Source organism: Buteo buteo, chromosome 4 (assembly GCF_964188355.1).
Source record: "Buteo buteo chromosome 4, bButBut1.hap1.1, whole genome shotgun sequence".
In the NCBI taxonomy this organism is placed as follows: Eukaryota; Metazoa; Chordata; class Aves; order Accipitriformes; family Accipitridae; genus Buteo; species Buteo buteo.
In genome coordinates this window covers 20,639,216-20,664,722 of record NC_134174.1, presented here as the reverse complement: position 1 = coordinate 20,664,722, position 25,507 = coordinate 20,639,216, and positions in this window count along the sequence as shown.

Below are 25,507 nucleotides of genomic sequence, written 5' to 3'. Positions count from 1 at the left end.
CCCGGCTTACCTCTCCACTTGTCAGACTTCTTCATCTCTTTTAGGGCAATGAATACTCCGAGTCATATATGAACGAAATAGGCCATATTATCCTTACATAAGGAAGACAAAATATTTCTGCTATACTTTGTATATATATTTGCTAAGGCACCAACAATACTGGTTTTATGATATTGGCAAAATACATCATTAGAATGGTGCATGTCCATGTTTGATTGATTGATATTAATTTCCTTTACAAACACAGTATTAAGAAAATTATTTTCTGGAGGAATTGGATGAAGTGTGCCATAATATTTAATGATGTTACTTGTTTCAGTGCCTGAATTAATGACATACCACCTTGCTGAAAGATGGATTTATGAGTGATTTCGCTTCAGCTCAGTTACTCTGTTTATCATCTTTCTGAACAGTGGGAAATATACTGTTCAAACAATGCCACTAGAAGAAAAATAAATAAAATTGATGATGACAGTTTCCTAGTATAATTGTCCTGAATGTTTTACTATTTTGACATCTGCATTATTAAACCAAATTGCTTCATTTTCATCCAGTGACTGCCACTGGAGTTGCAAATCCTGCAAATGTCAGTGAACAGCATGCACATGAAACTTCCACTTTTTTGTGATGTACAGTCATCTCCTTGGGCAGATTAACTGTACAGTGGGCATTGGCTGACTCAGCACCATGAAAACACAGCTGTGCTTCTTCCTCAACTGTCTTGGGTCTGGTATTAGAGTTACACTTTTTATATGACAACCTGTCTGAACTAATAATCTGCCCAGAACTTTACTTGGCTTCATGAAGGACAGGCAGCCTTGAAATCCTTTCCCAGAACTGGGAGTCCATAAGAAAACAACGTGCAGATAACCAGTGGCTCACAGACTGAGTAACTACAGGTGTGGTTTAGTTTATTAACTTATGTTTGGATGAGACCTCAAGGATTTGGGGTTAAAGTGAGGGATGGCAGCAGCTCTGACCGCTGGTGGAAGCAAAAGAAGATGACAGTGTTGGTATCATGTTGCATTAACTCAGATGTAGAGCATGACAAGTGCACAGCCTCACCTGGAAACTGGTGCTGTGCATAGTTCTGGTATTCAAAGCACTGGGAAACATGGGCATGTGGAAAGCCATGGACATGGCTCTGCATAGTTATAGCTTTACAGTGAGCAGGGAGCAGGAACACAGAGTCACTGAACAATTCAGTTTGGAAGGGACGTCTGGAAGCCATTTGGTCCAAACCTCTTCTCAAAGCAGGGCCTATTTTGAAAAGAGGTCAGGTTGCTCAGAGTCAGATATTGCATAGCACCAGTCAACACTGGTGTTCTCTGGAATTTTCCAGTTTCTGGATGTCCAAGATCCTATATATTGAATAAACTAGGAAAACCACAGGATAAGTTCTAGGAGTCCTAAACTCTGTCCTTCAGCCTTATTGCTGACAGACTGCTTCATACCAAGATATAATGAACTTGACTCTAACTTTCCTTATTCCTGAGGAAGTCAGTAATAAATCCAATAAATCAGGAGTAGTTCCATAATGTGAAATGGGCATAAGTAAAAGGAAAATCAAAGCCAGATATTCCTTATGGCAGCAATTTTATGGAATGGAGACTTCTGGTCTATGTTTTTTTCACTCAGCCTTCTTCCCCAAGGCTCCACCCAAAGTTTCCACTCTGTGTGGTTCTCCAAGCCAAGAGTAGTGGAAAGGGGTCCACAGCAGTGTGTATTGATCTCCTTCCTGAATCAAGAAACTTGCCAATAACTTCATTCTTCTTGCTTTGTTTTACTCCATCCCTCACCTTGCAAAGCCTGGAGAACGCCTTATGACTGTGCTGGCTCGCGATGTCTTCAGGGATAAGGTGTGCTGGTTCTGTCAAGATGCAGGTTTGCATATTACAGGGGTCCCAAAACCCAGGTTTTCTCATAAGCATGTTCTGTTTATGTAGAATATACTACCTTTGTATAAACACCTATCCAAAGGTATAACTGCATTGTACTAGGTTTATGCAAAGTAGATGTTAGGGAATAATTACATCTCCAGTTTAAAAAAACTTAACTTGATATAATTCACTGCAAAACAAATAAAACACTTACTAAATAATAGGTAAGTGTAAGTATAGCACACGTGGATAACGCTTAGCAAGACAGCTGGGAAGTGGAAGCAGTCTTACAACAGCAGCATGGAGTACTGCATAATGTAGCTTACCAGATATTAACTCCTTCTAGCAGCACAGCAAACCTGACTGTTCCTGTCCTTCTTACAAAATAGACTGTAGACAAACCATCCAGTTGCAATCTTCTTAAGTGTTTAAATCAAAGTGGATTTATGAGGTGTGTAGATTCAATGCAGAGGGAAAGGCATCATGACAATGAATCCAGTCCTCATAAAATGAAAGTCATATATAACTCAAGGTTAATTATGAAGGAGAGGGCTTTGGAAAAAAGTGGCAAAATGCTAATAACTTTAATAGTGCAAACAACAACATAACTTAAGTTCAGTTGAAAGAGCTTCTAGTCCATGTATCCCAGGCAAAATTAAGATGAGGAACTCTGTTAAATCTGAATTTCTACTTATATTGTATTTTCAAAGAAGTTTTGAGATCCTTCAAGGTCTATTTTCTGCTCTCTTTTTGTTGCCTTACGAGCTACAGTAGCCAGTGAACATGCAATAAAAATTCTAGCTTTCTTCTGGACAAGTGGTTTCCAGATATTTGTTGAGGTTAAGAATCATTTTTGCATGGATCTGGCCTAGAGTAAAGTATTCAAGAGAACAGAATTTAAATAAGCTAGAATCCCCAAAGCAAAGATATTCAGAGGCTAAGAAAGTCTTGTGGTTTAAACAGAGAGTTTGAAAAATCCAGTGAGAGACCTCAGGCACATCACAAAGTCTTTCTGTTTCCATTCTCCAGCTGTAAAATAGAGATAATTTTTCTCCTCTAATTCTCCAGGAGGTTGTAGCATAAATTCATTAACACTTGCAAGGCATTCAGATGTTGTGTGAATATCTGAGAGCAAAATAGGAAACTGCTGCTGGTGAATGAAGGCCTTATGAATTGTTACATAGATAAATCTTGATCTCTTTTTTATTTTCCACAGAAATTTGAACTTAATTGTGGAAAAAATGCAAGGATAGAAAATGGGTTCTTTGAGTTCTAAAGCTGGGGTTCATCAATAATCTCTAAGGGTGGGAAAGACTAATAAAAGGACCAATATTAAACCCTTGTTTTAAAAAAACCTCTTACTATTTGCAGTCTCAGCTTCTATCCCTGTTCACTTTCGTATTACTTCTGCCTCTTCTGTTGTCCTTCTATCCCCATTATTTATTACATGTGGTAAGAGAACCCTTCTATGTAATGTAACATCAGGTTATTTTAATAAGACTGCCTGAAATTTACCCTTGTTAATAGCAAGTAAATATAAGCAATGAAATCTTGACCTCACTGAGATCAGTGGGATTTTTTCTGCTGACCTCAGTAGAACCAGAATTTCATGCAGGAATCAACACTGATCCCTTAGACCTGTTGACAACTTTGATATACCTGAGTTCGAATCCATTGACTTTGCTGCAGATCCTAACAGGAAAAGATCCATTCAAGATCACTCTTTTAAGGGTTCATTTTCTACCCACCAGAAATAACTGGTACCCAGGACAACAGTTCATTCAGCAGAAGAGTGGTCTCACACACACTTGTAGTCTGATTCCCTTAGTACTTGAGTCATAAATGAAGGTAATTTTGAAATTACTTTTGACCTCTTTCCTTTTATGGTTGAATGACTGTTCATACACAAATAGTACGACTTACTAAGTACAAGGAACATCGTCTGACTGGAAAAAAACCATCTCAATGTAGCCATTAAAGCTCTGCCTGCTGCTTATTAAATAACTTTTTAAAAGGCTCATATATTTTTTATGTTGTCCGAAGTGCTGGGCTATAAAAGTATGCGACCGTCAGTATGATATAACCAAAATCCACCATGAAGAATAAGTATTTGCATCTGATATTTACAAGCTCAACAAGCAAAAAATAAAGTACAATATCGATAGTTAAACTCTTTGAAACACAGTCAATAAAAGATATTAACAGCTTCCCTTTCATATTCTTCTTTCTTTTTTGCTCCTGTATCCAACAATATGCTTCAAGCAGTGACTTATAAACAAGTAAATCATCATTTACCACGGGGATTTTTTTTGGATACAAGATGCTAAATGTGTTATCCACATTACAAAGGGCACCCAGATTATATTCCTGTATTAGATGGAGGTTCATTTCCCAGCATATATTTGTTAAGAAAATTATTCAGACAGATGTTTGTTAAACTTATCAGAATTAAAATGTCTTCCATCTTCATATGCAGACACCTGTTGGATTAATTTGGGGATAAATAGAGGTCTCAGCAGCAAAAGTGGTGACTGACACACAAATTAAGAAGAAAAGTATGTAAATTTTGATAAAAGACTACACAAAATAAGAGTGAAAATAGGAATTTTCATAATTGCAGAAATACTGATTACATTCTTGGGAAAGAGATTGTGTTACAGTACATTTGCCATTACAAATATGCTGTTTACTTTGATCTTTTCAGCACTGTAGATACCTAGGGCCCAATGTATTGACTGTCATTCTTTAGAAATGCTATAATTGAAGGATGCACTTGTCACCTTACTGAACTCTTCTCAGTATTTCACAGGTTTTTTGCCTGATTTCATTGTAAAATTTTTTTTTCAATAAAAATACATGACAACCTGGGCCACTTTGATTACATCTAACTTTGTAAGCCTTTTGATATAATATGATCAGCTCTGTACAAATAAATATGACAATTTTATCTTTATTTGTTGATCAGAGCTCCAATGAAAATATGGTATATTTTCTTCTTTTTTTTTTTTTTTTTTTTTTTATGGGTAGGATACCCCTCTGCTTTCCTATTATATAGAGTAATTTAAGAAAATAGAATTTCCTAGCTTTTTTTTTTAACATAAGGGCATCTTTAAGTTCCTAGTAGTTTTGGGGGCTTGATTTAACCAACATTGATGATTATGAAATGAACTAGATCCTGTTAATGAAAACATAAGAGGAAAACTTAAGGGATACAAAAGAAGATTGTTAATTTTCTAATTAGAAAGGGATAGGTATAAGATTCATCCCTGCTGAAGAAGGCCTGAGATCCCAACTCCGTTTTCACTGATTGCCAATGATTAAGTTTTGTAAGGCTTACTCACAAGTACCAGACAACCCCAGAAAAACCTAAAATCAATTATGACATTCAAATCAGAACACAAAGTTCCCATGGACATATGCCCAGAAGTTGTTCCTGTGGAAGCCCAGAAGTGTTTTGGTCTGGGGACCAAACAGTTGCCCAAGTTCTGTAATAACACAGTAACACCCTGTTATTATCCTATAAAACACAGTAACTGTGTTTTTGTGTACCAAAAAATCTGTTGCTACCTTACCCACCATTTTTGAGTTTTGCCATAAAGCATTTAGTGTTTAGTAACCGCTCTGCTCTGCTAACTGTTGCCATTATCCCACTTTTCTGTCCTTCACCTTTGATTGATTTAATTGGCCTTGATGAGATGATAATTGATGATGACTAGGATGAAAATATAACAACTCATAAAGAGGCACCAAGAACCCATGCACTAGATTTGTGTCAAGCATTCGATCTTTTGTGAATTGATAAACATTTCCAGAGTGGTGGCCCACTCCAAGAAGGGCTGAAAGAGGCACAGGGCACCACAAAATTTGGTCTCACCTTGTAAAGTGAGGTACCAATCAAAATCTCAGGCCAGTACGTAGAGCGTATCTTGAGCTGTGTTTTAAAATGCAAATCAGCATTTTAATCAGCATCCTCAGCTGCCAGAAACTCAGCTGCTGAAAGTCAACTACTCTTCTAGCTGATTGATCATCTTAAGGATCTTCCTTCTGCCTTTCTATCCTCCCCATAGCGTACCCTGCCCCTGTGTATTTAACTTCTGTGCCTTTCATGACTCACTAACCATTACAGCTTTCAGGAGCACATCCTCCACAGATAGCAGGGTGTGCCTGTAGTACCTGTAAGCACAGTTGGGAGATCTCTCTGCTAAGCTATTCCATGCCCTTCTTGCTACAGCCAGGTTACCTATCAGCTGAGAGAGACTAGAGGAGAAAACACCTTCTCTAAGTTTCCTGAGAACTCCTCTGGCATCATTTTACAGGTGAGAGTCACCAGGAAAAACATATTGGCAGTAGTTAAAGCAGGAACCAGAATCAACTTCTTGCTGTCCCTTTCTCCCTCCAGTCCCTACCCATAGCTGATTTTTCTTTGGTGGACACACAAGCCAACAAGGAGTCCTGGTATGCTCCAGCCAGGACTGTGATCTAGGTGAGCCAGAGACCAGATGTGGAGAGTAGAGGGAAGCTTGGTACAGCCACTCCTCGTATGCCGACTCACATAGCTGAAGCTGCCTGCAGAATCTGTTCACATCTACAGCATGGGCCGAGAGGGAGAGGAGAGCAGTGAGAAGTACAGAAAGGCATTGACAGTGGCTTTATCATTTTCATTTTTAATGGAGAGCAGTTTGGCCCATCCCAAACTGCAGGAACACCAGAAGGAAAGGATTAGCAAGGCTATAAAGTCTGTCAACACAAACTAAAATTAACCCTGGCAAGGAAGGGTGAATTTCCGCTTCCATCTTCAAATTCCATGTGACATTTCAGCTTGCTACGGCAGACATTGTCCGACGACTCTGGGACACCTTAGCATCCTTTACAGCAGATAGCTCAAAGTCAGTGAAGGATTCATGTATTTCAACTGGTATTTGCAAAGGACTATGAAGAGGTAACCGAAATAGTTGTCAATGAGGGAGCACTTAGAGCTATGGTGCGGGGCGGGGGCAGTCACTTGCAATTTCTAAAAACCATTTAGATAGCTGAAATCAGAGGGTGTTCAGAGCTACTGAACAGGGATGTTTGATTGCACTGCAAGAAAATAAAATATACATCTATGAGGCAGGGTCAAAGCAGACTGACAGCACACAGATGCCTGGTGCTGGTCCTGCTTTGCTTCCTCTTACATCAGCTAAAGCCAGGACTCATCCCTAGACAATTCAGCAATCGTACCTTGTGACATCGGGGCACCGACTTGCCCTATTTAACGTTACAAAATAGATGTAAACTGTATCTTTAGGAAATCGTGCCATTTGCTATTGACAAAGATCAAAGTGTGACTTCTGGGTCACTGTAAAAATCACTAAACAAAACCTTAACCAGCTAAGAAGAGCATGAGCAAGCTGCTATTGCACTGTTTGAAGCGAGTAAACAAGAGCAACTTCTTGTTGCTATTTCATAATGTTTTTAGTAAGCAATCATTTGAAACACAGGATTTGACACTGAAAAGGCTTGAGAACCATGTTGCATTAAGACCATTACTTTATGTAATCAGAAACAGCACCAACTAGATCAAAGTTATGGCTCTTTATTGATTAGTCCTCGGTGTGTGTTTAATCAGTGACTGGCCTATTCCAGATGGACTGAGGATAGTGAATTAACACAGACACTCATCTGTTCTTGGAAATATCACGTTGTTGGACATTAGGATGTTCTTTAACCAAAGTACAGTGTTTTTAAAGTGAATGCACATGACCATGGTCTAAACTATCAGCAAGCAGAGGATTACAGATGTGCTAGTTAACAACTAATGAATAAGCAAACAAAAACTTTTTGTATTATATAATTATACTCTTCGCCTTGATGGTAACTTTAGTCCTTTCTTTTCTTGCAGTTATTCTCTGTAGCTAATGAAACCAAAGCATACCTTTGACTGAATTTATTAGGCTCTGTATTGCTGTTTCTATGTTGTTTCAGTTATAAGATTTCTGTTGCACAAGAAGACCCAGTAGGGATTGTAAAAGTTCAAACAGCCATAAAAAGTGAAAATAATCAGTCCCTTTTAAACAGCTTTACTCTCAACAAGGTGTTGTCCACATTCATGTGTTTTGAAGACAGGTCGACCCTCTGTTTTCAAAGGCGAGGTAGCTGATCCGAAAATGTTCACCCAGGTTTTATCAATCTCTGTTACAATTCTCATACCAGAAAGCCATTTTGATCACCCTGGCCATCAGCAAGCCAGTACACTGTGAAGTCTGTGTGTTTGTAAAATACCTATAGCTCAGACTACAGATAGGCACTCTCACACAAGGGTCGGAAAAGCTCATTGTCCGCGTGAGAGAAGACCCAAGACTCTTGTTCCAGGAATCAGCTTTCCATCATTACATGGCATCAGTACAAAGGCAGGTGGGCAGTAAGATCAAGGCCAGGCTGACACAGCACCCTGACCTGTGTACACTGCAGCTCTGTAGGTGCTGGGCCTTCACTTCACATTTGCTAAGCCTATGCTCACCATGCTGCACATGAGATAATCCTGGACTTGAAGAGGTTCGTGCCTGTATTTATATAGGAAACTCATAAGATAGAGCCTATTATTAATCGAGCTGGAACAGGTGCTTTTATGATGGTAAGGGAGATCACGGATCGCACATTCTCTCTTTTTCCCAAGGATGTAGAAAATGCAATTCTCTGTGAGTTCAAGGGCAGGGACCCTTCACCCCCAAGCCCCTCTTGCCTGCTCCTAGCAATCCTGCATGCTCTCAGCTGGTGCAATCTCACAAACTAACTGGATTTATAACGTCTTTGCTATCAGCTGAGTTCTGCTTATATTGCAAATGCAATATGTGCAATTCATTTGCAGCTGGGGAATTTTTTTTTTCTTTCCAACCTTTAAAGAGGAGTTTCCTTTTGTAATCTTTCTTGTTACTTTTTTAATGGGATGTGCCTCAAACCAGAAGAAAGTTTTGGAGTTGAGAGGTTCATTCCAGTAAACTCTTAGAATTTCACATTCCAGTGAAAGAGGCAGGGTCTTTGTGACTTTGATGGCTAGAAATAGACTTTTTGCATGTGAGGCCAGGATGTAGTCTTTTATTTGAGAACTTGTTTGGTACTTCTGAGATAAGAGATTTTTTAAGTTCCTTGGAGTTTCAAGCTTCAGGACGTATTACTGCTAGTGTTACAGCAGCCTGCTCACCTCCAATTCCCTGGAGGATATGGCAGCAACTGCTTAAACAAGAAACACCACCCAAACCATCCGACACCTCCTGGATTTGCACACAGCTTAATCAAGACAGTGTGGGCTAATTCTTCTGCTGTGATAGTGGTATCCACACAAGCTCCCAGCACGAGAGCTGGTATCACTCCTACCCTTGCCACAGTTACACTAGGGAAGGGTATTTGAACATTTCATAGCCTGAAAATGGTCTACCCAGGTGGGGAGTATTATCACTGTTTTGCATTTCAGGAGCCGAGATAGAGCCTGTGTGGACTGAGCTGCATGACAGAAAATCTGAAGCTGAGCATGGATTCAACCTGTTGTCCTAGGCTTATGTTTGTGTTTTGGAGGGGATTTTTTTTTCTTCCCTGGCTGTGTAGTGACATGGAGTACCATACTTCAGACATAAAAACACCAGCCAAGTGATGATAAAACTCATGCCGGAACAAGATCCTTATACCCTTATGAACAAAATCCTTTCTCAGGGAAAGAGTGCTACCTGGCTGTTACTGAGAGAAGACAATCAAAGGGACAGTTATACTGACTCAGCCATATTGAGGGGTTTTCAGCAAATATTAAATTTAATGTAATCACTTCTAGGGTAGTGCTTTGGCTCAGGGCAAAGGAAGATGAGAACAGGAAACTCTGAAATTGAAACTGGCACGAAACAGCGGGGTGAATTTGCACCGGTCAAGGTGACAGCACTATTAATAATATAGGCAGCACTTCATTTGGAAATCAAAGGAATGGTGGATGTATGATTAGCAAAATACCTGTAAATCCTGTCTGAATAGAAGGGGGGAGCTATGTTTTGTCTTATAAAACAGAATCTTAGTTGCTGTGGTAATGTTCCTTGTATAACTTTTCCACGTAAATGAAACTCAATCCCTGTTGTCTCAAGCCACAGAGGATTACAGAATAATGAAAAATAAAACTAAACCAAAAGAACCCAGTCAACTGAAACAGTACAATGAAAACTGTAAGTAAAAGTTAAGTTTAAAAATAGTTGAGTACTAGTTTATTGGAACACAAACAAATTTGCTCTTCTTGTTGTTTTCATTTCATTAAGGAAAACAAACTCTGGAAATACTTTACAACTGCAAAACATGGCATTGATGTTAAAACAATCATGGGCAGCTGTTCCTGTCTTCTGCACCTGCCTCTGGCACCTTGGGAAGATGTTTTAGAGAAAAAACATTGAGGTACTGACTAACAGCTGATGGAGAAGGCGGCCGGGGATGGCGATGAACAAAGGCTGGGGTGGAGTATTATAAGATTACAGAACAGATTTGAGACCAGATAATAGACCAATGTCACAGTAATCGATTACACATAGCAATTTTCTTTCTTTTAAAACTATGAGGCCATCTATCTATCCATCTATCCTCAGTCCTCTGGAAAGAGTAAAATAGAGACATTCGTAGTTTAGTAAATAGCACTATACCACAGCCAATGTTTTACTGACTTTATCACCACATGTAAAGTGTTGCACAAACAGATTAAGCCAGTGCATAATAAAGTAACAAGTTTGTACTGTGTGTAGCTGCCACCCTACAGTAAACAACCCTGGTCTAATCATCAAATATTATGAAGCCCTGGGAACAGTTTTTGGAAGACACAACATAGCACTTTTTCCAAGTGGCTGAAGCTGTTGGCTGTGGCACAGCACTAGTTCAGGTCCCTCAGGGAAATCCGCCTGCTTCCCGACGCTCATGTCTTTCTTGGCTAAAGAGGGGCCAAAAAAAGCAACAGCAAGTGAACAAATGTCAGGATTGTGTAATCAACCACCTTATTATTTGCTCTTTTTTCCCTCTTCAGCAAAGAACTAGAGAAATTAATATAATATATGCGAGTCATCAGGGAATGTCTTATTTCTGTTGGTAGAGGACATGGATTTAACTGTATCTTACTAATGTAGAATTTCATAGGCCATTTCTAACCATAGAGCTATGCTGACATGTAACTAAATCTTTAAAAGAAAAAGAAAATCCCTCTACTGCATCCCTTTGTAAAAGGTGAAACTTCCTGTCCTCATAGTGCTTACCCAAGATGCCTGTGTTGCACTGATTGGCATTTGCTATTAATCATTGAATTATTTCTCCACTTAATTACTTACCTCTCTGACTAATTGTATCTAGGACACCAGTAAACACAAGGTAGAGAAGCTTGCACCTGTCTCGTATTTGCACCTGAGTAGTAGTTTAAACGTGGACTCCTCCCATGGTTGAGCTGACATGGCATAACATGCTTTGCCATAGGAATTGGATTAAGAAGTTGCTGCACTTCAGACTGTGCCATCAGTGCCATCCACGCCTTTCTCACCTTGGGATGCAAAATTCTATAGGTGTCCCGAACAGCCAGGATCACCCAGTGGCTCCGTCTGATGGCTCATGCAGACTTCCTGAGAAGAGCTGTACACACAGGCAGTGCTTAAACCCATGTCTGAGGGGTTGGCAACTGTTCCCAGGTGAACTTCAGACTTTTGATTTTGGGTCTGCAACTTAGAGGCAACTAGAGGTTATGTCTCTGCCAGCCCACACAGAATAGAGAAGTGGAGGCAGAAAGGTATAGGCTTCCTGTTCTCTCCGCCTCTGTCATTTGAATTTGAACATACAGTATGAAAGAGACCCCTGGAGCTGTGTATAACCTAAATTCTGACTGAATGGAAGAAATTAGTATGCTGCAACATCTCACAGCTGAGAACAACAGAGATACTGGCAATGGAGGCAACATGGACAAGAGGAGCTATCTAGCAGAATTGCCTCCACCTTTGATTATAAAACCTTTCCATAGCCCCAGGTCCAGCAGAGACTAGCTTGTTTGGCTGCTTGTTGAGGGGGGAGGTGGTTGGCATTTCTGAGCATGCTATATGGAGTACAGCTTTTTTTCATCTATTTTTTGAGACAGTTGGAGGAAGTATGAGCTAAAGGCAAAAGACTGTGGGGGGAAATATTTGTAGAAAACATTTTGTATAAGCTTACAACTTTTTTTAAATTTATGAGACAAGCAAGCAGAGATGTAGATAAGTGCTAAAGCTGCATTACCAAAATGTTAATAGGTAAACATATTAACAAAAATGTTGTGAAATGAAGAATCAGCTGGCTTTTGTAACATAGGAGATCCCTGCCTCAACCCACTGCCAACATGCTTCAGGGCTCAAAGCTGCACATAACTCTGAGCTCCACAACTCATCCCATTTGTCCTTGCTTCCAGACTGCCAGAGTGCAGGTCAGTTCATGGTCAACAGTACTGGACGCAGCTGACACATCCAAAAGAATCAGAAACAACACCTGATCTTCATCCATCATTGACAAAGGATTATCAGCCAACACAAATATGTGCTGTGACTTCTGTATCAAGTGGTTTGTAAATAACTGTGCTATATGGACAGGATTTCAAGTGAGCTCAGCGTTGCCCTATCCAAAAAGAAAAGCAGACTAAAGCTAAAGTAGAGCACTAATGTGTGCTGACATGAACTTACGCAAATTCAGTGCACATAGCATATGGAGAGTAGGATTATCTGGCCATCTACTGAAGTATCTGGGATCTGACAGAAGGATTTAGGACCAATTTCCTATAGAGCAGAGATATTTAAGGAAACAGCTAAGATGAAAATGATGTATGTCATTGTGTGGAAAAGCGTCTGGTTTTAAACTCGGATTTATTAGGCATACTTGCTGTGTGAAACAAGTTCAGAAACACTAAGTTTCAGTCTCTCAAATTGACAGTGATGTAGAGAATTTTCAGGTGGCACAATAATTGCCCAGATCACTCAGAATTCATGTCATTCATGATTTTAGGGATATTGTCTCAGTTATTTAGTCCAAACAAGGCTATTGTAATTGCTATGAACAGAGAATAAGGGAAGGGCCGTTCTTTGCACGGGGGACAGGGTGGCAGTGTTCTTTGTTTGTGCTTCTGCTCAAACATCAGGGCCCAGATAAAAATATCTGGCAGGCCCCAGATAAAAATACTCCCCAGACTGGTAACCCTAACCTCCCACTCACACTCTACTCAGTCCCTTTGGTCCCCAGTCTCAAATCCCCAGTCGTTCCTGCCTAAAAAATCCTCCAAACAACTTCTCTGTTGAGGGTCCCTTCCCACATTGTCCTTTCCCAAGGTCTCTGCTGTTCCAAAGCACCTTCCTCCCACACCAACACCACTCATCTTCCTCCCTGGCTCTCCTTGCTTGGATTTACTTAATCTCTGACACTTATTTTCCCATACCTTTTCACTAACCCGTTCTCCCTGTTCCTCCAGAGCCAGTCATTGCAATCCCCAAACATCCAAACTAGACATATAAGGCCTTCCTAATCTTTTTTGAACCCCAACCCTCCTTTCCCATCTGTGACCATTCTTCTCCAAGCCCTTTATCAAGTATTTCCCCAAACCTTAATTTCCCCCCTCTATTCCCAATTCCCATTTCCTCTCCTGCAGCCCCTTAGCTCCACACCCTTAGCTCACCATTCCCATCGTGGTTCCCATCTCCTGAATGGTGCTGTTCATCCATTACCCATTTATGACCCTCTTGCTGACTGCCACAAGTCAGTACTACCTTCTCATCAACCTCTCACCAACCTCCAGCTGAGCCCTCCCCTTCCTTAGGTCATCCTCAGAGAAACTATCTGGACATCCTGGACACAGACTTCACTTAACAGAAGTCAAACTAGGCAGGACTCTGAGAGTAGAGGAAGATATGTATAGTCTAGCTGAAGGTGTTGTACATACAAGCTTAACTTTTATTGTTATTTTATTGCTATTATTTTAAAATAATAACCTGAAAGTTCATTCAATTCACTTTCTTTACATTAAAAAAAATCCCAAATACAAAATTGTCATCAAGAATAGATACAAGGACAAGGAAAACAAAAGGATGAAAACAAATACTTTACAAAGTAGAAAAGGTCATTAATTATTCTTTAAGAAATGCAGCTTGTAATTAGTAAATGCTATACATTTTTGTTAGGTAGTTACCTGAGCCTAAAAAAACCCTCTACACTTTTCCATATACTGTTTAATTACATACCTATTCCTATTTACTTCTGAAATATTCAGAATTAGTGTTTAAGTGTATATCTCACTCAGCACCAACAAATTAATTTTAAATTCACAAAACAACTTACAATTAAAATGTACTTATTTCTGGTTTACATGAGAGTAATTACATTGTAATTATAAATGGAATCATATAATAAAGTTTCTTTCTGTTATGTCAGAATAATTACAGAGAAGTTAAAATTCTGCTTTTGGTTATTCATTAAATTCTACTGACCAAGGAAAGAAAAGTAAAATTGGAAAGAAATGCATGGCAATTCCAAAACCCCTGTCTTACCAATACCAAACAAAACTGAACCTAAGAAGTTTTCCGTCACATTGTAACACTAGAACCAATGACTTCTGGCTGGGAACTGGAACTAGCTCAGAAATAGATGTTCATAGGCATACTTCAGTCCAAGAATGAAGCGTACCTTAATGTCTGATATAGCTGCTTCTCTTTTAACCCAGTTTCCATGGACAACTGAAACTGTAGTTTTGTGCAACCCCAGAGCTGACATGGACTGAGCAATTCAAAGTCAATCTAATTTATAAGCATGATCAGGTTTCCTAAAGGGCATATTGTCTATCCCGCTTGGTTGAGAAGCGCGATCCAGTGGGTGTGAGAACACCATGCAAAATGCATCCCTATGAGATTACACTTACTGCTTTGCATCAAAGCATGAAACCACTTGAAGAGTCTTTTCCAGAATTGCCAAAAGGGGTGGGCTTTTCCTTTTGTGGTCTGTTCTACAGCCTTAAACTCCAGGTGAGCTGGGCGCGGCAGAGGTAGGCAGGTCCCTCTCTCCAGGACCCCAAGGATGCTCACTGCAACTAGGAGAGCAAGAAGCTGCATGGATCAGGCAAAGCTCAGGGCACCATGGGATGACTGTGATGCAGGATATCAGAAAGAAGAGCTCAGAGCATCTAAGCATTTTGACCTGAGAGATCCAGCAATGAATGTTAAGGCAAAAGTGAAATAAGAGACAGACTGTATGAAATGGCAGGTGATCAGAGAGCTTTTGGGAGTGGAAGGAGACCTCCTGGAACAGAGGCATTGGAAAATAATCCTGACCCTTTGGTCTTTCCTGTGTTGTGTTTCTGGAACAGCTTAATCTGGCACCAATTGAACCATGATCCCAGTCTTGTGCCATAAGCAAAGATAGCAATTTACTGGTGAGGCTAATGGAAGAAAAAAATAGACATATACATTTTAATTGTTTTTACTCAGTCAACCCCAGGGCAAAAGCTTTTGTACCCAAATTGTCTCACATGCTAAGTAGTAAAGTCACTCTAAAACATGAATTTTCCTACTTATGGTTTTGATTATGTGAGATATAGCACATTATAATGTGCTAATGGCTATGAAGGCACTTTATTACTAACGGATTTTGTTGTATCCCACTTTCCACAACCTACTGATTGGCCCACCAGGAACAAGACTTTGGAATGTGGAACCCTGGATTTTAAGGTTGTGGTGGGTTGACCCTGGCTGGATGCCAGATGCCCACCAAGCCTGTCTCACCGTGGTATTCCACACGGGCTGCAGGGGAATCTTTTCTCCAGCACCTGGAGCATCTCCTCCCCCTCCTTCTGCACTGACCTGCGTGTCTGCAGGGCTGTTTCTCTCACATACTCTCAATCCTCTCTCCCGGCTGCAGTTGCTGTTGTGTAGCAACTTTTTCCTCCTTCTTAAACATGTTATCCCAGAGGCCCTACCACCACTGCTGATGGGCTCAGCCTTGGCCAGCAGTAGGTCCATCTTGGAGCCGGCTGGCATTGGCTCCATTAGACACGGGGGAAGCTTCTAGCAGCTTCTCATAGAAGCCACCCCGCAGCCCCCCCATCACCAAAACCTTGTCATGCAAACCCAACACAAAAGCATTTATCCAAGAAATATGAGCATCAAGTTTCATTTTCCTCTTCAGCCAGTGGGAATTCAAACCCATTTCTCCTCCTGTTCCGGTAGTAAGTAGTCATTGGATAAAGCAAACAAACATTCCTGGAAATTGTAACCAGAACCAAGAAAACTTTCCCCTCCCTGTGATATTTATTTCACAGCTCTAATTTTCAGGACTGAGCCCCCTATTGTGCCCTCTTGACTTTGGTAGTCTTTTTTTTCCTGTGACATATTCCAGCTTCAACTCAAGAAGATGCGATGAGAGCCACAGAACAACCTGCATCTGAAGAGTTCTGATGCTCAACTGATAAATGAAAGACTTCACTTTGAACTTTCTCAGTTTAGCCAAGGAAGGCCTAGAGACCAAATGTCACAATTTTTGCAAGTATTAGAAATGCTATCTTATCGTATTATGAAGAAATGAAAATATTTCCTTCTGGTTCCTTCAAAAAAAACCGCATAACTGTGTTTTTCAAGCAGCACGTTCTGTTCTCCTTGTTTGCTAGGAATGTTCTGAGAATATTTCACAAGTTAAAGAGAGACTTAAGGGAAAATTCCTGTTTCTGAAACTTGATCAAGCGTTGAATCAGCTGCTGAGCTTCTCACACTGGGGCAATCTGAGATGGGCTGCACAGAACTGAATTCTCATAATAGTAACGTTTAACATCAAAGAGGCCCCTGGTGAATTTAGGTATCTATATAGGGTTAGCTGCAGCTGAGCAGGGGATTTGGGGATCATATTTACACTCAGCTAACCCAAGTTTCTCCAGAACTTCCTCAAGTCTTTATTGTATCAACCCTAAGTCCTTTTGCGGATCTGCCCTTGTTTTGATTTTTCTTAATTTTTTTTCTTTTTACTGTCATTGCTCCAAAATGTCTTCCAGATCATTCTTGGAAACACATGATGCTGAAGTGTTTTTCTCCTTTTGTCCTCCATACTTGGACAGGAGACAGTGGTTCAATAACCTAAGAAGGCTTAATAGGAGGGATTATGAGATGCTGTCACAGCAATTTACCAATTCCTGATGAATATTCATGCTGTCTCCTCCCAAAAGCCAGAAACTCATGAAGAGGCAAGAAACAACTCTGCAACTGGATAGAGAAGAGAGAAAGGAGACCCCCCCTGCCAGAACACTTTCCATAGTGAGGATGACTGACTCCATCTATTATCCTCTGTCAGGAGAGCACACCAGGACAGCGCAACATCCTCTCCATGCGCCCAGGGTGCTGGGATTCCCTCATGTCCTCAGGTTGAGACCTGCAGCCTCTCTATGCAAAACTAGTCCAGCTAGGATGTGGTTTTGACAGTTGGATTGACAACTGTCCACTCGGAAGTGACTGGGATGCCAAAGCTGTTACGCAAAGGGTGACAAAGGGCTGTCAGACAACCATTGTCATTGATTTCTGTATCTACATTTCTTCCAGTTTACACAATATTTTAACTGTGAAATAGCATGTAATTGCATACTTCCTAAGTGGGAAAAAATTGTTATTTTTCTCATTTTTTTCCATGTGTTAGAATCTCCTTCCTGTACTCTTTTCTTACACCTCCAAGCCTTGCAATAGTAATTTATAAGTTGAGTAACTAACACTGAAAATAGTGGACCAAATTAATTCCAACAGTTGTATCCATGTTAGGGGACTTACACCTGGGGTAGACTTGGCCCTCCCATTTAAAGTTTTAAATTGGCAGTTGCAAAACAGAGCTTTTATAGCAGCCCCCACATTGACTAGCAAACTTCTGAAATAAAGCTCTAAGTCTTTTAAAAATCTGTTTTGCCTAAATGGCACCTTTCAATGAGGTAATTGGTTTGGGGACTAAAAACAACAGTGTGAGTAAAGAAACATTACACTGGGATATATCACTGGAGTCTCTATTTCTTAATCTGCTTAAAACCTAAAGAAAACTTTTAAGTGGTATCTCCCTGAAACAGAAACTAAATAATCTCTGCAATAATTATCACTCACTTCTGTAATACTTTCCAAAATAAATAAATAAGGAGATATCTGTCAGAGCCATGATGAGCTGCGAAGTAATTTTCCATTTGTTACCTCCCAAAACAGGATTCTGGTACTTTTCCAATAAAAGTTAAATTAAATGTTCTATAAATCTCTGCAAATGGTTTGCTTTCATTTCGATACAAGAAAGATTTCTTCAGTACTAGTCATGAGAATAGGCCTGCTTTGCAGTGACCACTTCAGATAACACTCAAATCACTCACCTTCTGCTTCTGATTTAGGTGATGCTGACCCAGCGGTGCCCTGAGAACCTTACTGCCGAGCTGATTCCCTGACTAAAGGGCTTGTTGCAAAGGTGTTGCATGGCTCATCAACAGCTTCTACACCAGCTGCAGACCTATCCTCTCCAGAAAGACCTGTCAGCTATCTCTTGCTGCCATTCAGCTAGGCTGAGCAGAGGTCTGGGGTCAGAGCAACCAGCGGGTGATCCATGCCAACTGTTTAGCAGGTGAGCAGATTTGGTCACTTAAAGCTATGCTTGTGCTTTGCTAGACAGAAGATTCAAAGGCTACCAACAGAACTTGAGAATTAAAGCTGGTTTATCTAGCAGCCACGTTTTTTACTACATGACAACTGAAGGCCCGGTCTGATCTATCTATTGGCTATTTGCACTGATCAATGCACTGTGAGACTTATGAGGTGCAAAGCTCCGCTGTTAATTAGTTTTCCTTGTATTGATCCTGGGGCATGGCCTCCTATTTTGTGTTAGTGGCAGCCAGAGACAGGGCCAGCACCATGCCGAAATGGGAAGCAGGAACAGGAAAGTTGTAGACAGAGGATCACCAGGAACCAAGCCTGTTGTTATGTGCAAAGCATGACCACACATGCAAAATGCTGATTCCACCTAAACTCATAAAGCCTGACTTTAAGCTGATTTAGCTCCCTCTTTTCTGCTCCTTGTTGAGTCATCACAAGGCTTTCTTGTCCAGGATTAGACCTAATCCTTCTGTGACATCACCCTTTACACTGAGTAATGTATAAAGTGAGGGCTGGACACCGTTCACAATAGCTTCCACAGATTTGTAAGGCATAGTGTACATGAGTGTTTTTTCCTGCCTGTGTCATAAAATATCAGGTTTCTGTTTTCTTTTTCTAATTTCTATACAACAGCTCAGTGTAATTTGTTCTACATTGGCTTTTTTTTACAAAGCAACATCTAGCACAGCCCAACATTTGTAAAAGTTATGACATTTTGTATTTTCTACAAAATACTTATATTTCTACTATAACCCCTAAACTTTCAAAAAAAAGTTCTTTTCACATATTAAGATGAGGTTCATCTGCCTTAATTCTGACATCTAGAAGTCCATCACTTGATGTAGAGGCCCTACTTCATGATACCTTTCTTCTTCTTCCTCTCTTCATGCTTCCATTTCTTATTTTCTCATTTTACACCCCTACTTTTCCTGTAATTGCCTCTTTTTCTCCATAAATCCTCCTCCTTCAAGATTCTCTCATTTCTCTGTTCTGGCTCCAGCATACATGTCTTCTTTCTTTCCCTTTGGTCACCTTCCTCCTCCATTTTCTTCTTCGCCTTTGATGTCCCAGCTCCCCTACTATCCCTCTCTGTCCCTTTCCATCTCCTACTTCTGGCCTTTCCTTTCTTCTTCTCTGCAAGAATCTCCTTCCCATTTCCTCCTTCCTCCATTCCCACCTGCTTTTCTGTGTATCATTTTCCCTCTCTGATGTCTTTTCACTCTCACTGCTCTCATTCCCTCATTCCAACCTGCTTCTTCTAAGTCCCTACAACTCTTACCATTTCTAGCTCTTGCTCTACCATTTGGCTTTGCTCATTATTTTCCATGGCTTCTTTTCTTCTTTCCTCCCCATTCTATAAATGATTGGCCAGTGTTATGGGTTTTACAAATTCTGTGTGAGCCCAAAGAAGAAAAGTACCTGTCCTTTAAACTGCAGTTATTCAAAGTCCCTGAAAAGACATCTTGACAGCTCTTTGGCTTTGCTAGGCCATCACTAAAATACAGTTTGGGTTTAGGTGGAAGGATAGTACTTCTTTGTTTATGGTCTTCAGGTCAGGATAAGACCTTGCTATGTAACCTCCCACCTGTGAGCCCAGGTTTTCTTTGGAAGGATCATTTATTGTGCTCCAAATGGTCCTTCAGCCTGGACAACGGACTAGGACTGCATCTGTGAAGCAGAACACATGGACACAACAGCACTTTCCAGTTCGTGGAGGAAGCCAGGCTGGGGGAAAGGAGGGTGCACCTGTGGACCTCAGGTAGGTTGTGCTTTGATTTTCTCTGAGATGTACAGTTAATTCTGCTTGTTTCCCACCATACTGACTATGTGCAGGCAGTGTACATATGTCCTGTGCACTGTATGGCAGTGTACAGGACACAGGAGATATCACAGTTCTTGCTTAAAAGTATTCAAGTGATAAAAAAGACAAACCAGTTATTTCAAGAACAGGGAAGGGAGAAATGTAAGGTACTATGAGCCATATGTGTCTGGAGTTGAGCAGTTTCCCCTTTTGAATGGGCCAAACCAGTTAAGAAGAAGTCTTTCAATCCTGCAAAAACTGGAAGGCTGCAAAGCCTGAAAGTCTAGAGTAAAATTGGCTTTGCATTCAGACTGCTATAGAAAACAACGCAGTAATACAGGGATTTCAGCTACTAGGGCCACTCCATACTCTTTTCCTCCATTTGGAAGTTCTAACTGCTCTATCCATTTTACAGCGTCAGTCTTCTCTCACTGGGGAAAATTTTCTTGATTTTCTTTGCAGCAACCTTAATGTGAGAAAGAGCAGAGTCCCACTCACAGCAACCATAAGGAATTGATGCCTGTCCTCGGTTTCAGCATTTTCAGGCAGCAAAGAGAACTGAACTTTTCTCTCTTAATTCCCATTCTTATGCTAACTGCTAGGTTATTACAATCTGCAGGATGAAACTGATTATTTTTTTTAAATATAATTTGGCATCACAGTATAGTTTTAAGACTGTTTTCCTAAGCCAGTTATGGATATCACCCAGAAGCAATAAGACATAAATCCTCAAAAATATTTATGTTCCTAAATCCCATTTTTTTTGGTATGAACTTCACATGAATTGGAAAGGGCCCAATCTGCCCAATTTTTAACAATCCCAGCTCCGCTAAAGTCAAAGAGTAAATAGGTGTAAAGGATAAGGCTAAGGTCTGAGACGTAAAAATCTCTGGCCACTAGGACAGGATCAATTCAACTTATCCAGGGTAAAATCAGTGAAAGAATTGCTGTGCAAAGAAAGAATCAAAGAGTGAAGAGATATCTCAGGCTTGAAAAAAGCAATATGTAGGTGACATGGCAAAACTTATTCCTTTCATACTACGTAAAAAGCCAAGGTGGCAATAGAAGGAGCCAAGCACAAGAAAATTTGAAGTTATAGATCCTGTACTAGCAGTCATTCAGAAGACTGTCTTCTGAAGACACTCCTCTCTCTCCTACACTGTCAGTTCTCGGCACAGAGATTGCAACCACAAGGGATCTACAATGCTCAGTGTTGATGAGATTTCAGGCTGGAGACAGCAGCCTGAGGAGTGATCTGTAAATTGTCTAAATGATACTTGGAGACTTCTCAACTGAAAGATCTCAGCACCCCCTCAACACAGTATCACCACTTTGAAGTACAAAAACTCTCAAAATATAACAGACAAATGGCAGCTCTGAACATGCAGACAGGTATGAAAAGGCAGAGCAGTTCCCAACAGCAACCAGCCAAACCAGGAGAAAAGCAGCCAGGAAAGCTGGGAACCAGAGGGTGGGTAATCCCGTATTATTCCCAAGTATCTTGGGTGGACACCAGTGCTGCACCTTTCAGTCACAGCTCAGACATCTCCAGGCAGATGGAGTCACCTCTTTGAACGAGAGAGCGAGCGCATCCCTTTTGCTACTGCCTCTTCACTTGACAAGCTGGCAATCATCCCTCCACCTGCTGGCACCACTCTGCCTAATGCAGCCCAGGTCCTGCTTTGCTCCAAGGACACATAGGTGGCTCATGATCAGCTTGGTATCTGTAAGGACACCCAAGTCTTTTTCCACCAAGCTGCTTTCCAGTCAGCCCCGAGTCTGTGCTGGTACCTGGGGTTGTTACTTCCAGGTGCAGGACTTGGCATTTCCCCCTTCAAGTTCATCAGGTTCCTGTTGGCCCATTTCTCTAGCCTGATGAGGTCCCTCTGGGTGGCAGAACACCCACCTGGTCTATTAAAAGGTCCTCCCAGTTCTGTATCATCTGCAAACTTGCTGCGGGTGCATCCTGTTCCATCATTAATGAAAAGGGACTAAAAGGTATTGGCCCCAGCCTTGACGAATAGTTGGCCTGATGTACATTTCATCAAAATGTTAGAAATCTTTTGTTGAGCTGTATGACTTCTATTAAACTTAATGAAAATCATGTGGATAAAAATCTGTAATACCCTGATTCTTCAGCTACTGCCCTTTGGATTTCAAAGAAGCATATAGAAATTCCATTGGAAACTTTTGGCTGATTTTAATGGGAGTCATATGTCTTAATTCAGACATCATTTCACAGGCTTTGTGAATATTGTTTACTCAAACTACCTGAAAGTGACCTTAAACTAGTCTGAAAACAGAGTTGCCAGAGAAAATTCTAACTGCATTGATTTTATTATTGAAATATTACTAGACTTTGACTGACTTTTTAGTGTAAATACATATAACAGTACTCAGCAAATTCCTTTTTGCAGTCTTTCAAAATGAGCTCTGATCTATGACTAGGCTTCCCAAGTATGGTGATAATACAACTGATTGAGTAATAGCAATACTGAAGCAAATTCATTTGGAGATACATTACTTTAAATCACTTTAGAGTCTACTGCTATTCCTCAGCATATCTTTCCTAAAGAGTTATTTGGACTTTCACTCAATTAACTCAGCATCCCCCAAAGTGAGTAAGCCTCCAGATGGTCTCTTCTAAGATATTTTTACTGGGAGGGGGATGCAATTTCTTTCAGACTGCATCTGTGAGACATTTAGGAAGTTATATTGGTGCTCACAAAATAACGATGCCTGTCCTGAAAAATCATCCTGCTCTTTTATGAAAGTCTGTTTTAATTGGCTGCCTACCTAGTATAGCTGTCTTCTCAGCCCACACTTTTGCCTAAGCTGGGCTGAGATGTCAAAAATGGAAGAAGAAAATGAATTATTTAAACCTTCATGTAAAAACCCACCCAATTCTCTTGCCATTACACTGATTTACATTAGCTCATTCAGTTTACCTTTTATATTAGTGCATTTTATGAAGTCACTCTCTATTGACAGCACTGTGAGATGTCAACCAGACCTTAGGAGCTTTCTCAGACTTAAAGATGGGTCTTCATTCTGGTATTTGGATTTAGCACTAAACCTTACTGGACCTTGGTATATTTGAATTTATGGCAAAGTTAATTCTGCATCACGAAGTTTGGATCTGAATCAGAACGCTCAGTGCTTACTGAAACTGCAAACTCAGTAACCACTTGAAAAGTATTGCTCATGCTTTTCCACAGGGTCTTCTGAACCAAGCTGACAACAATTTTTTGTTACTGAAAACAGCCTCTGATATGGTTCCATCCTTTATTTTGTTTTATTTTATTTTATTTTATTGATATTGACAGAATTGCTAAAAAATCCTGAGATCTACTCCAACAGCCTTTGGCATATTTTAAAATATTACATTAATACAATGTAACACAATTTCCTACAAAAGAGTTAAATTTCCACTGATATTTGTGAATGTCAGATAAGACTCTCGAAAATGTGTGTGTAAAACTCAAGTAATTTTTTCTGGGCTTCTGCAAAAAAATTCAAAACCAATTTTTGTTACATTAACTCAAATGACAAAATTAGTGTTTGCATAATTTAAAATAAGTTTTGGTTCATATTTTTTTAAATGTAGACTGTTTCAGTTGTGATTGACAACACACAACTAAAAAGCAGAAATACTTTACCAAGTTTCCAGTTAAATAATGTTTCTTTTAAAAGTATCCAAATTTACCAGTCAACCCAACTCCCATTTCAGAGCAGTATCACGTTAGTATCACCTTGGTGCTAACAGAAAGAATTACAAATGGTGTCTTAAATACTCTGGATCATAATTCAGCATGTTTGTCAACCTCCATTATAGTCCCAGTGATTTGCACTGAAACTTACACTAAATTTACACCAAATAATCTTTCTACATCTTTATTTCTGTATTTTTCATTTTCCTTTTTTTCTCCATTATTCAGCTGTTTGTTCTTACCATACTGAGGCTTCTTACCCTTGTTCACAGATGCTTTAAGAGCAGTACTGTTGCTTGACTGCTCTGTAAAAGTTACTGTGGCTGCCTTCAGGTATATCAAGTGGCCTATTAGGACAGAGTATTTGCTTTGAAAGCAGCAGCTCCACGGTCAATGTGAAGGGTAGCACACTGATTTCTTTCACCTTTCTAATTTTAATGATCCCATGTTTGTTAATATGACAATCACAGAGAGTATGCTGAAAATATACCTCCCTGCTCAAAATATACCTGCCTGCTGGCCTTATTGTCTAATCACAACACAGAAAGACAGGAAAAGATTGAGCTTTCCTAGAGATGCTATTCAATCTCATTTTTCAGTTGCATAGCTTTTTGTCCCACTTTCCAATTTTCCTGGTAATATTATCACTCTCACTTTGAAAAGGAGAGAAATATTCATGTGTCACAGCCCTGAAAAGACAAATTTTTTTAAAAGCTAAAATTTGCTTGGGTAAGAAACTTCAGTCATCAGATTTTCCGTGCACTCTGCTGCAGCACACTATTATTAAACTTTACCTATGAGTGTGAAAAACAAGACACATTAACCAAATATTTATATAAACAGTACAGATGCTTCCTATGAAAGAACTGGTCAGAGACATCCACTCACAAGCCCTGCTAAAATATGCTGAAGGGAGGGTAGTAGCGTCCCTATCACTGATATAAAACTCTTCTTGCCATGTGGCTCATGATTGTATATTTTGCTGTTGTTTTCTGGATGGACAGTTGCTGAACGATGGTCCTTATATGATGTCAGCAGGACCCAGTTGTCTCACAGTCTGTGAGCTAGGGAAGATCTACTACACTCTAAGACTCAGAGGGTATTCTGAGTACGTACCGTGTTGCCTAAGATAGATGTAGGTGGAATTTAATTGTCTCTATTTCAGTAATACCCACTCCCAAAGGGGAGAGGGATGTCAGGAACCTATCCCACCTGCAGCATTAAGCTTTCTCACACCAAACATATCATTGAAATGCAGCACTGGGTTCAATGAAAAGCATTTCCTGACACTGCAGGAATAAGTTAGAGAAATGCCTTCCACTGGAGAAGTGGAAGTTCAAACCATCACAAACTACTGCCACTGTACAACTAAAGTCTTCAACTCCCTGGACTTATGCTGTAATTAATCAAGTGTTGCAAAAATTGTTGCTGTGCTTCCTCTTCCATGCATGTGTAGAAAGAGAAGTGTGCATCTCCAGAGCAAAT